Genomic DNA, 14,488 nt, shown 5'->3' with positions numbered 1-14,488 from the left:
AACACTATGAGGACTCAGGCTTAGACATCTGGGATCTAAATTCATGAATAATCTGATATTGATTTCTATGAAATATTTTAGTCATTCAATTTGGAAAGAAAGATTAAGAATCAAGCTCGATTCTGTAGAGATGGAGGGATACAATGATGAATCACGTATGTGTTCTGACCCCAAATAGTATACAATCTAGAAGGATAGACAAGCAAAGACAGTTACAATATTAAAAGGAAACCATTTACAGAGATGGATATATTGTTAAAAAAGTTTAATGGAGGAAGAAAATATTTTAGGAAAGACGTCATAGTACAACTGATAGACCTTGAAAATGAAGGGCCAATGGACAGAAAAAGAAGGCAGGCAGAGGAGTGCATTCCTGATGGAAGGAAAGAAATGAGCAATACCTGATATGAAAGAACATTGTGGGGTATGAGAGAAAGCCAATAACTTGGTTTTATAGTAATGTAAGGCATGTGAAAGGGAAGATACCCAAATCAATACCGAATAGGTGTTATTTAAGTAATGAATGAGTAAATGAATACTGAAAAACGGAATAATACTAACGTGTAGAGACATCTGAATGCTAGCATAAACAATTTGCAGTAGAGATAAAGTGGAACACTTACAGGCTTTTGAAAAAAGATGGATCACTTTCAGTGCTATGCTGTGGGAAGATGAATTTGCAGGAGGGGGCCAATTAGTTAGTTATTTCTGTAGTCCAGGAGGATGGTAATAACGACATGAATTACTAAATTGGAAGTAGAAAGTGAAAGGAGGGAATAAATTGGAGAGATGTGGCAGAGGCAGGATTGATAGTTAAAGCTATTAATTGGCTCTGGTAAGAAAGATGAAGGCAATGAAAATAACTCCTAAATTTCTAGCTTGATGAAAGGGAGGGCAGTGATGCTTTTAACAGAAATAAGGAACACAGAAAGATAAGCATCCACTTCCAAAGAAAGGCAATTAGTTGAGTGTTAGACATATGGCTGGCAGGAGCACTGACAGGACATCCAGGTGGAGATGTACAGCAAGTAGATAAGTATTGCTTTGTTCCTAAAATGTAAACCATGTCACAAGGGGGGAAGCAACATTTGCCACTTGATATGCCCCATCACTTAACCTCTACTTTTCAATCAATTGCATGTAAGGAGCAAAGACAGGGAAGGTTTTGTTCCTTAGTATTGAAACATTCAAGACAATCACACACACACACACACACACACACACACACACACACACACACACACACACTCCTGGTAGTATCAGTTAGGGTGATCAAATATTTTAGATTACTTTGATGCACCCGAAGTCCTGGATTCCTAAATCCTCTAGTTCGAAGGCAACATAATAAAGTGAGTGGCTTGCTTGGACTAAAATTCAGCCTAGGCCACTGGGTCTCAAATGTTAGATGCATTGGAATCACTTGAAGAGCTTATTAATATACAATGCTCTAGTCTCTCCCCAAGAGTCTCTGATTAGGTAGTTCTGGGGTGGGCTCTAAGACTTTACGTTTCTCATAGGTTACCAAGTGGTGTCAATGCAGCTGGACCAGGAGATCACTGGCTTAAGACCAGGGCTTTTAAATAGTACCCAGAAGAGTGATTCTCAGAAGATAATCTGTGAACAATGCTTATCAGAATCATCTGTATTGCTTGTTAATTTAATTCTTGGATCCCACCCCAGACTCAGTGTATCTTGATACTGTGGTTTGGAGGTTTGAGAATAAGCATTTTGGACAGCCTCACTAGATAATTCTTAATAGCATATAAAGTTTGAGAACCACTCAAATTGTGATGTGAATTTTAATTAGTTTTGAGAGGACATTACAGACTTAAGTTTTTTAACTGTGATGGAAAGAGCAAGTGACTAGAATTAAGAGATGTGGGCTGGAGACATGAATATTGTCACTAATTAGCTGTGTGGCCTTAGGTAAATCACTTAACCTTTTTAGGTGTAATTTTCTCTCCATAAAACAAAATGATTAATCTAGAAGTTCCCTGCCGTCCTTTTCAGCTCCATAACTGTGATGAATTTTGGGAATCGCAATGGCAGAGTTAAACATTCCCAGAGTTTAGGAAAACAAATTATTCTCAATTGGATGTGTCAGAATAACATGAGTTTTTGTTCTGTTGAACTATACACACTTCCTTCCCCCATTCTGACTTGCTTCTTTTGTGGGGGGCTGGTTGGTAGGTTATTGGTCTTTTCTGTCTTTGAGAATCACTACTGGGATAAGACATATTTGTGGGATAGATTGAGTCTTACCTCTCAGGAATGCTGAGCTTTATATGATAAGCAAGAATAACCCAATTTTTATTGGAGCATATGGTGAAGATGATAGTCATTCAAGTTTATTTGCCAAAATAGTGCCTCTTAAAAATGCATACTAAGATAGAATTTAGATTTATATGATTTCTATCGCATACCCATTAGGATGGCTACTAAAAAACACAAAATAAATGTTGGTGAGAATGTAAAAAAAATGGATCCCTTGTGCATTATTTGTGTGAAGGTAAAATGGTGCATCCATTATGGAAAACAGTAAGGTGGTTCCTTAAATAAATAAAACTAGAATTGCCATTTTGCCTAGCAGTTCCACTTCTGGATATATACCCAAGAAAACTGAGAGCCGTTATTCACAACAGCCAAAAGGTAGAAGCAACCCATGTCTATTGATAATGAATAGATAAATGAAATGCAGGATATATGTGTGTGTGCATATATGTATATACATATATATACATAGTATATATATAAAATGCAGGATATATGTACACACACATATATATACACACATATATACACAACAGAGTATTATTTAACCTTAAAATTGAAGGAAATTCTGACACATGCTGCAATGTAGACGAACCTAGAGGACATTATGCTAAGTGAAGAAAGCCAGTCAAAAAAGGACAACTACTAGGTGATTACATTTATATGAGATATCTAGAATGTTTAAATTCGTAGAGACAGAATTGATTGCCACGGCCTTGGGGGGAGGAGGGAATGGGAGGAGGGAATTTTTAGTGGGTACAGAGTTTTAGTTTTGCAAGAAAAAGGGCTCTGGAGATTGATGGTGGTGATGTTTGCACAATAATGTAAATGTATTCAATGCTACTAAACTGTACACTTAAAATGGTTAGGATAGTGAATTTTATGTTACATATATTTTATAATTTTAATAAATAAAAATTAAAATGTCAATAAAAATTTTTCTTGAAAAAATGAATTTTAAATATTAAAGCTATGAATATGATGTGCTTAGATTATATTACAAGCCAATTTTTATCACATAAAAAGAGAAGCTTTATCTTTAGCTATGGAGTTTTTTAAAACCTAGTCTGCACTTTCGGACTCCAGTATTTAATGCTATGTATAATAGGAGAAATAAAGGAATAATGGAAGAAGCCAGTTATTTTCTACAAAATATAAGCATGGTTTTATATTGTAATATATTTATTTCCCCCAAACACTATCAAGACATTCAAATTTTATTTATTTTATTATCTCCCAGGCAAAGCTGGCACCAGATAGCAGAGCCCTAAAGGATTTTGCAAGAAATATTGATTTAAAATGACAAAAATAATAGACTTATGGATATTTAACGAGAAAGGAGGAATTTATAATCAGAAGCTTTAGTGCCTAAGATGACAATTAATCTGAGAAATGTAAAAGCAGAAAGATATGCTAATAGTCATAGCATTTATGTTTAGTCAGAGAATTGAATTTAGCAGTTGAGAAGGAGAAAATTGTAGAACACTGAACACATAGAATGAGAGGAGAGGGAGGGCCCTTTTGAGGATATAAAAGAACAGCCAGGGACTGGGAGCGACTGAAAGCAAATGAAACTTACGTACGTATAACATACATACATACTAATGTGAAAGATGTTTTTGACAAAGAAATTGAAAAAGATAAGGGCATGAAAACATTTTATTTTTAAAAAAGTCAAAATGGAAATTAAACAAAAATTGTATTCGTATGTGTGACTATTTGCATATGTGTGATTTTTGCAGATGTCTCCTGCTTATTTTATTTTATTTTTACTTTTTATTTTTGAGATGGAGTTTAGCTCTTGTTGCCCAGGCTGGAGTGCAATGGTGCAATGGTGCAATCTCAGCTCACTGCAACCTCCGCCTCCCAGGTTCAAGTGATTCTCCTGCCTCAGCCTCCTGAGTAGCTTGGATTACAGGCATGTGCCACCATGCCTAGCTAATTTTATATTTTTAGTGGAGACATGGTTTCGCCATGTTGGTTAGGATGGTCTTGAACTCCTGACCTAAGTAATCCACCCACCTCAGCCTCTCAAAGTGCTGGGATTACAGGTGTGAGCCACAATGACCAGCCATTGTCTCCTGTTTAAATAAATGTTTAAATTTAATGGAGGTAAACTCTGAGGGTAAAATTGGAGACTAAAATAATTTTTAAATTATGGTAGGTGTATTAAGTTCATTTTCTCACAGCTATAAAGAAATGCCTGAGACTGGGTAATTGACAAAGAGAAGAGGTTTAACTGACTCACAGTTCTGCATGACTGAGGAGGCCTCAGGAAACTTACAATCATGGCGGAAGGTGAAGGGGAAGTAGGCACCTTCTTCACAAGGCAGCAGAAGAGAATGAGTGTGAAAATGAGGAAATGCCACTTTAAAACCATTAGCTTGGCGAGAACTCACTCGCTATCATGAGAACAGCATGGGAGAAACTGCGCCCATGATCCAATCACCTCCCACTCCCACCTGGTCCCTACCCTGACACATGGGATTATAATTTGAGATGAGATTTGGATGGGAACACAGTGCCAAACCTTATCAGTAGGATTATAATTTTTAATTTTTGGTATTTACCCAACAGAAAAATTTTAAAAAATGTATATGCATTTTCCAATTTGGGAAGTAACTTTGAGGGTAAGAACTAAACCAAGGCAATGCCTTGGATATTTATTGGAATAAGTTTGAGAATATAATGCAACCAGTGGGAAACAAATGCATCAATCTATTCTTTTTCATCCTGGGGAACTAGAAAGTTGGAAAATCCTTTGGAGAATTTTTTTCACTTGAGTATGAGGCTGTGTGTTAAGTCAGGACTAACAACATAGGCTTGATGTTAGGGTCTCTGTGTTAAGGACTCCCACTACAGTCCTCTGCAGTTTCCTAGGAAGCATTTTCTCTCATAAGCTATTAAACAGTTTGAAATTAGTGTCCAATGACTCGCTGAATATTCATTCCAGAAAAAAATCTTAGAATTCAAAAATTCTGTTTCCACAATTTTAAAATATGGAAAAAAACTAAGTTCAAAGTGGCTCGCTATTCTGCACAATCGAGAAATTTCTTTCAAATACTTCTGTTATTCTTTTTACATCTTATTGCTCATCTAGTTTGAATTATTATATTAATGTCCAATTAGCAAGTTCCAATGATACATGGTCCAGTAGGTGTCTTTGTTCCACAAGCACCTTCCTCCCCCACCGCTTTATTGCAGCACCTTCTCTTCCAACTGCAATTGCTTTTTGTTTCATGCACATACTATGCTCCGTTCACCTTCATGCCTTTGCTTAGGACATCTCCTCCTTATCCCATTTATTGTTATTTCTATGTTACCTAATCAAATACTACTCATTCTAAGTTTAATATCACTTCCTTTAGGAAGTCTTCACTGTTCTTAAGTGACATCATCCTTCAGGCTATGCTAGGTTCCCTTTCCCTGTGTTCTTCCAATGTCTTGTACAACTCTCTGTGGGGTAACTACTGTTCTGCATTTTATTTAGCAGCCACTGAATAAATGTTTGTTGATTAAAGGAATGAGTGAATGAATAGATGAATTAGAATTGAATGTAGCTAATTAAAAGAAGAATTGGAGCAGATCTGGCTTTCATCATGAATTAAATCACTATGGAGAAAAAGCAATTTTAAAAGAATATGCTCTGTCAACAGCAGGTTGGTATATCATCTTTATGTACATAAGACAGCATTTCACTGTTTCATCAGCATCCAGTATAATTCATAGAATTTGTATATATATACACATGTATTTTTTCTTGGCATCTGGAAAAACATGTTTGTTTGTAGTATTTGTAGTATGATTTGTCTGCTGCAAAACTTGACACATTGTAACTTATGTAAAATTGCTTATGACGACCTAAGAAGTCTTCACAAGCAATTGTACATGTGTCACAATGATTCCAGGTTTCTCCTTTTCTTTTTGAGAAAACATCTAATCAAGGCTGGTTTTGATTTCAAATATCCATGAGTATTGTTAAAAACAAAAATAAGTCTTAATAATAACTTTAAAAAATCCAACTCTACTATTAAAAATGCATTAGCATGGCTGCTGGAAATGATCTCTACATTTTTTTTATTCTCCCACTGTGCAGTTCTCTTCTTTCATTGTGTGATGACTGACACGGACCTAAAAACTCTGATTTCTGGGGAGCAGAAAACACGCCAGTGGTATCTGAACTCTCAGCTGCAGGGTGTAGTACTGAAGTGAATCATATATTTGTTGGAATCATTTGGCAAGAGGGCAAATGTAGCAAATCCACTGCTACCTCCAAGTCCAGTGGTATGACAGTCCAGGCTTGGCATTTTCATAGAACCAAAGCTGTAGAGTTTGTCGTCTTGTTTTTCCCCAAGCCATTTTCAGTTTGCTTATTTATTTCTGTAATAAGGGCCTAACCCAGATTTTGAGGTCATATACCTAGTCAGTATATTAGCAAGTCGCTCACTAAACCTCCAATTAGTCCTCACCCTCCTGCTGCTGGCTCATTAATTGTCATCTTCTTGGGCATTTTTACTCAGTGACAAATGATGCTTACAGCTCTAGGAGGAAGGGGAATGGAACGAGCAGAAAAGAGGATATGGCCGACATGCAAGATTAGGACAAAGTATAGGTGAAGCTGTGTAACAGTTGAAATCTGTTTTCTACTCACAGCCTTTTTTCCTTTGGGCAACATGGTGCAGAGTTGCTTCATCCTTAAGTCTAGCATGCATCAGCTGCTATCTTTCCCAGCCTCACTCAGCTGTGGGAAGCAATGCCCTCAAGACTTTCAGCTGCTGGTGAGATTGCTGTGAGTCAGGCTTCCACTGCCATTGTCAGGGATGAAGAGGAAACTCACGCTTCAGTAAGCGCCTGGCAATATGCTCACCCCTCCTGCCACCCCACTCTCATCAACACAATTTGCCTAGAGTCTATGTTGGTCCTGGATTCCTAAATGCTGCCCTCATGGAAAGTCTGAAATTTCCAGATGACGGTTTAAATCTCACTGATAGGGATCTGCACATCCCTTGATTTTGACCAGTTTTCCTATTCCTCTACAACTCTCCAGGTTCTTCTACTCTGCTCTATGAAACCTTATTATCAGCAGGATCTGTATATCTAGGGAGGTCATACAATTTGTTTTCATAATGATGATACTCTTGAGAGTGAGTAGGAATACAATTAATAACACTGGGACAAGTGGCAAAATCGAGACTGTCCCAAGCAAACTAGAACAAATAATCACCTTACCTATAACCTCCATTTGTTTTTTGAAATTTCCTTTTACTTTATTTTGCTAAGTAGAATGTACTTATCTTCTGGGGATACTGCATTGCCTGTGGTCTTGTGGTGGTTATTTTTCTCTGCTACAAAACTCATACCACTGGGACAGGATCTGGGGTTGGTATCCTCCTTGTCCCTCAAACCATTTCTAGATTCTTGTCCCGAAAATTCTCCAGTTTTGAAGCTTATGTTATCAGACTTTACTGCCTGCCACTCAGTGTTACTGTGGTCATCTACTGACCCTGCATCAGTCCTCCAACATTATTTGAATATTTTTATCACTTGACTTTCTGTCACTCTCTCAAATAGGAGTTCTGTGTTTCTTCTTGGTGATTTGATTATTCACATAAGCATCTCTTTCCAGTACTTGCTTTTTCAGTCTCAAGACTTCTTCTCCTCCAAAGATTTTTGTCTTTTCTATTACCTCAGCCAACAAATCCCATGTCATATCAATTTCAATAACTGTATTCTCTTCATCATTTCAATTTCAAACATGTCATCTCAGAACAAGCTTCATGTTACTTCCAATTTTATCCTTCTTGTTTGCTGATTCCAAGAATTCCAGTCCCATCTAGGCCCGCAATGCACCTGCCATCCTTTTCATATCCTCAATTCCCTTTTGTCATCGCTTTCCAGTTATATAGCACAGATTCCATGATTCATAACAATAATTACTTTTGTTTTGCATGTCCTCCTAATTTCCTTGCTTGCTCCTATTATCTTCTATCATACTCTTCTGGAAACAGTAATTCTGGTGAAATATATTCTTTGTGGACTTTGTACTTATACTCAGTCAGCTAACGATGATGACTAGAAAAAAACTCACAATCATGCTGACTGGTCTCAACATATAGTCATGACCACTGATTACAAACCCCTTTAGTCTTACCTAGAAAGTCTATCACAGTTTAGTACTCTACTATCTCTTCCATTCTCCAGGACAGCCATTCCTATTTTCTCTTTCTTCAAATCTCCAGAAAATCTCTTTCCTGCTGCTTACACTTTGGTGATGACTTTGGTTCCTGTTTCTTTGAGTAAATATAATACAAGCAGTCAAGGATGAACTTCCTTATGCTCCCACCACCACATCTTCTAACTTATTTCCTTCTCTCCTCTTACTATGGATGGACTGTGCTTCTAAGTCCAAACCCCCTACCTGTGCACCAAGATGCCGTAACTTATCTCCTAATCAAAGAAAGTTCTCCAGCAATACTGCAGTCTTTTTCCTGCATCATAGGTTTCCTTCGCTTTACTGCATCCTCCTATCAATATACAGATACTATATATGTCTTCTTTCCTAAAAAAATTCCCCAAACTTGACATCCTATTCCAGAAACCCCTCTCATTACTGAGCATTTTCTTTCAGCAAAATTTCTTTAAAAAGGACTTATTCCTTTAAAAAGAACTATAGTGTCTACTTGTCAGTTTCATTACAGTTATCAGCAGTGCAGTGTCACTCCTCCAACATGGCTTGAAGATTTTATCACTTGGCTCTCTGTCATTCTCTCAAATACTAGTTCTGTGTTTATTTTTGGTGATTCAATTCTTTGTATAGGCATTTCTTTCCAGTACCTGCTTCTCATAATCTCTTTTTCCTAGTCTCATAATCTCTATATCCTCTCTTTTACTTCTTTTCTTTTCTCCAATCTTTCTCTAATCTCTTCTTCTACTCTACCAGGCCTGTTGTTGTCAGGTCACCAGTGAATCCTGGTTTCCAAATCCACAATTAATTCTTAGCATTCATCATCCTTTATCATGAGCATCATTTGACAGACAGTTGATCTGAACTTCTTGAAATTCTTCTTTTCTTTTGGTTTTGAAACCACCACTCACTCTCTCTTGTTTTCCATCCTACCTCACTAGCTGATAGTTTCCTGATGCTTTGTTATGCCCTCTCTGTCTCTGCCTCCTCTAAATATTAAATTGTGTTTAGACGTTTTTCTTTTCTAGGTATATTCACATCCTCAGTGGCCACATCCAGCCTTGTGGCCTTAAATACAAACTTTGCCTGCATAATGAGTAAGCATTTCATATTAACTACCATGCCGAGACAAATTCTCATTTGACTTATCAAACCTACTCTTGTCGTGGTTTTCTCAATCTCAATAAATGCCAACTTCATCCCTCTACCTACGTAAGCTAAAGACATTGAAGTCATCCCTAACTCCTCTTTTTTACCCCACATTCACTCTTTTAGAAAATTTTGTCAGTGCTACCTTCAAAATAGTTTAAATTTAATCCCTTCTCATCACTGTCAACATAATCACTCCGGTCCACTCATCCTCATGTCTCACTTGGATTATTAGAGCGGCCTCCTCACTAAGCTCGCCGCTCCCACCCTTGAGCCCCCTGGTCTCCCCACAGCATCTAGAGCAGACTTTTAAAAAGAAGTTACCTTGTGTCATTGTGTCACTCATCTGTGCCAAACTCTTCACTGGTTTCTCATCTCAGAGTAACCAAGGTCATCAAAATGACTCACAGAATATTATATCAGTTATTGTCAACCCTTATTGTGAATCAGAATCACTTGAAGGAATGTGAGAAACTCAGCTGCCTTCCATTTACCAATTAAGATATAATTAGGACTTTAGTGGGGCCTAAGCACCAGCCTTTTCAATGGCCTCCATCCTGCCCACTTCCCACTTATCTGCCTCTCCATCCCCTAACCCCCTCTCTGTGCACCCTGCTCCAGCCTCACTGATCTTCTTGACATTTCTCTCTAGCAAGCCAAGCTAGCTTCTGTCTCAGGAATTTTGTAATGAGCATTCCCTCTGCCTGGAGCACTTCCTGTTCCCTCTCTCCCAACTATATGAATGGTTCACCCCCTGTCCTCTTTCAGGTCTCCATTCAAATGCCAGTTTCTCAGAGAAGTATTTCCCAACCACCCCACATGAGATGGCAACATCCTCTTCATGCTCTGCTTTTTTTTTTTCATTCTTACCTTTCCAATTTTTCTTTAGAGCCCACATTTATGCTTGTCTGTTATCTTCTCTTCACTACAATATAATCTCCATTTAGGCAGGAACTTTACCTGTTCTATTACATCCTCCAATGCCTAGAACGGAGCTTTGGAAACAATAGGTATTCACTGAATATGTGTTGAATGAGTATGTAAAATAGCGGGTTCAAGTCCACTTAGTTTTTCAGCCAGAGCTGAATAAAACTGGGGTAGGCTTACTCACTAGTTCATAGGGTCTGGAATTTGTCTTCCTGCCTCAGTCTTCTAAAACCCATGACATTGGCTCATATTGATATGACCAATCTTTTGTCTTGGCTTCCATTTTAATACATCACTTTTCCAGCTGGGATTAGAGCTAGGCCCTGAAGTCCAGTGGCTTGGTTGCAGCCCTGATGCCCACTTTGGAGCTTGTGAGTTCCCCCCGTAATAGCACCCCTTTTCCCATATTGCTCTCAGACTTCTGCAGACAGACAGCCTTATACATTAATGTTGTCTTTATGACTGAATACTGCTGGTGCTGGCACCACCACCGACTTCCCTGTTACTATGGTATCCATCTAAGCGTACATCCCCTTGGAATTTCATAGTCTGAAGTATTATTCACTTACAAATCCTATCTTACCAATCCTGGTTTTATTTACTTCTCTAGTGGTTTTCTATGCTGAGATTCTAGAATGATTTGTTTTTTTTCCCCAAGAGTTATAATAGATTAAAGGAAAGTGAACACTGCCCTCATAATAATCAGAGACTTCCCTATTTTAGTACTCCATATGATCCTTAATCTCTGGTCAGATCCTTACCTGCCACCTGGAAGTTTCTATATCTACTCTCAGAAGCTCTATCTGTTTATGTCCTAGCCCTTCTAAAATAATCTAATAGACTAAATTCCACTAATGTGCTAATGCCAATAACTGCTCAAAGTCACAGTCTTTTAAGATGTATTTGGGTTTTAAGAGAAATGAACTTCTCATGATGTAATTTCAGAATGTTGCCAAGTCACCATCATGGCCTCCTAACTGGCTTCCAGCTTCCATGTTGCCATCTTCCATTTGTCTCAGCACAATAGTCATACAATTTGCCAAAATATGTTATCATGTTGCTCTTCAGTTCAAAACCATCCTGAGGTTTCATATCCCACGTAGAGAAAAAGTCACCTTAGAATGTTCTAGACAGTCCTGCATTAGCACAACTCAACTTTAACATGCATATGAACTACCTATGGATATTGTTAAAATGAGATTCACATGTAGAAAGGCTGGGATAGGGGCATGAGAGTCTATATTTTTAAGAAGCTCTCACGTGATGCAGACACTGCTAGTCCACAGGACTACACTTTGCATTGCTAGACCCCACATGATTCATCTTCTCTCTACCTCCAGACCTTTTACTTCTTGACCTTGTTGCACTTCTGGTATTATTCCTTATTTCTGAATCCATACTGGCCTCTTTCATATTCTTGGAGCATGTAGGCATGCTTCTACCTCAGGGCCTTTGTACTGGCTGATCCTCTTTCTAAAAACACTTTACTCAGACAGACATACACACACTCTCCCCTCTCCAACCTGCTTAAAGTTTTTATTCAGATGTTAGTTTCTTAGTGAAGACTTCCCTGGCTACCTGATTTAAGCAGATTACCTTGCTTCCCAGTATTTCCCATCCTCTTCTCCTACTTTATTTTTTTGTCCTTAACAATTCTCACTACTGAACATACTTATCTTGTTTATTGTTTACACCTACTATAATGCAAACTCCATGAAGGCATTTGTTTTCATTTCTGTCCATCCCAGTGACTAATGTACTGCTTGACACAAAGAAGGTGCTCAATAAATAATTGTTGAATGAATGCATAAAACATTCAGTTGCATGTTAAAAATCATATTTTTTCTACTTATGCAAAAGGTCTTGGTTGAAACAAGGCAGAAAAATAATCTGTTCTAGTTTACTTAGGGTAGTTTGATACCAAGGATAGCAAATCAGAACTCATCTACTTGATGCTCATTTACAGATTTCTTTGGTACAAGCCGAATCAAGATAGTAGATGAGATCAGTATCTACCTTTCAGTAAGAGAAACTTAATGAGACTAGTAGCACAATTAAGAATAAACAGACTGAGACATTAATGGAATCTATTTAAAGTTATAGATTGTGAGGATGGTTTTTATCAGTGATTCAGGCTTTCCTGGAAGGCAGTTACTATATATATCCGTATATATATTGTGTGTGTGCGTATACATATCCATATATGGTGTGTATATATCCATATAGTGTGTATATATAATATACATTATATGTACATACTATATAATATACATTATATAATATACATATGTAATATAACATATAATATATACATATATACATACACACGTATATTGATTTACGGATTCTTGCTCAAGATATTATAGAAGTGTGGCCTTTTGTGAAATGTTGACCTAAAAGACCTCTGATGTCTTATCTGCCTGTAGAAGTTAGAAATCAATGACAGAGAATAAAAAGCTGCTGTGTGAAATGTTCAAGACTAGTTTCTTGAAGAAGAATACACAACAGCATTTCACGTGTCATAGTTCTCAATTTCATGAAACTCCAATGAACTTTATCAGGTGAAAAGGTTATTATTTGTTGGTTGTTTTGTTTTTTAATAGAAACTGGCCAAGACCTTGCAAACTTGAATGAAAATACGTATTATTATTAGCTGTTCTCTGTCTAATCAATTGTCAGCTGTTTCTAATTTGGGTTGAAAGAAATACATAGTACAAACAAATTTCTCTTAGATATTTTCTATTACAAATTCAGAAGGGCATTTTCACTAGCCCTCTAGTAAATCAGAAAACCGAATAAATATGGTTTAATAAATATTTGAGGACTTGATTTGCAGTTTCAAACTCGTTAGCCCTCCTTATCAGCAGACTAAAAATAGAAATTATTCTCTACCTCTTTTATTGAATCTTCATTTTATTATATCACAACTTTGCATGAAGGTTAGGAAATATTAAACAATAAAGCTTTATAATTACAAATCCCTCATATACATTATCTCAGGTAATCTTCAGGGCCATCTTATGAGAAAGGTTTATGGCTCTACTCATACTACTTATTGATGCTTTATACTTATTATCTTATTTAATCTTGACAGAAACTGTGTGAGGTAGAATTCTTATCTTCAAGATGCAACTCCCAAGGCCCAGAGATTTTAAGTAACTAGTCATGTTTATACATTTTATTTTAAAAATGAGCTGGATTCAAACCCGGGTTGATGTGTCTGTCAACACCATGCTGGTGGGAGAAAATAAAATTAAATTTCTCTAGAATAATACTGTATAGAATGATGTTATAAAGGCATAGGGAGCTTTGGCTCCTAAAATGGAATAGAAATATGAACTATAAATTTCTATTCATATTAATCATCAAAAAAATTCATTTTTAACAGATGTTATAAAGGAATATAACTTATCTTCAAAGCCATTTAGTATACTTATTCTGAACACAAATTCATTAACATGCTATGAGTACCCAGTAAACCTTAAAATGTCTACCCTCCTTCTCCCTTTCCCAAAAATACATGTTCATTTACCCACTTGGATCCATCCCTCAACCCCACACCCCATTAACTGGGAGAACCATGCTGAAACTCCAGGAGCCAATGGTTCTCTTGAGAAAGCCAAGAAATATTTTAGAATCAATAACTGAGCTCCAGAAAATGGGGTATAATCAGGGCAAAGAGGATAGAGGCCATTGCTAACATCTCCAGGATATTCACTTCCTTAAAGACATCATTAATACTTGGAGAAAGGTTTATGTTAGCATTATCAGCTCTCAGAAGAATGATATAAATATGGTGACTGCAAGAATTAGTAGGCTGACTCTAGGGACCATAGTAGTAGCAGTGGCAGATAAAGGGTGCTAGATGAAAAAGCAGAGAATAATGCTGGAATCTGTCACAGAATAATTTTTATAGTCATCAAAATATGCTCTAGCATGATATTATTGAGTTTGCCT

The 14,488-nt window shown here is 37.1% G+C and overlaps 1 protein-coding gene across 2 annotated transcripts in view; it reads right to left on the bottom strand.

The window, feature by feature from the left end:
• GRID2 (glutamate ionotropic receptor delta type subunit 2) overlaps positions 1 to 14,488 on the bottom strand; it is a 1,566,068-nt gene that overhangs the window by 241,288 nt on the left and 1,310,292 nt on the right. The window lies entirely within an intron of this gene.

The sequence above is a fragment of the Rhinopithecus roxellana genome, chromosome 2 (genome assembly GCF_007565055.1).
Source record: "Rhinopithecus roxellana isolate Shanxi Qingling chromosome 2, ASM756505v1, whole genome shotgun sequence".
NCBI classification, from domain to species: Eukaryota; Metazoa; Chordata; class Mammalia; order Primates; family Cercopithecidae; genus Rhinopithecus; species Rhinopithecus roxellana.
Note: the sequence above shows the minus strand (reverse complement) of the source record. Positions and strands in the feature narration are given on the sequence as shown.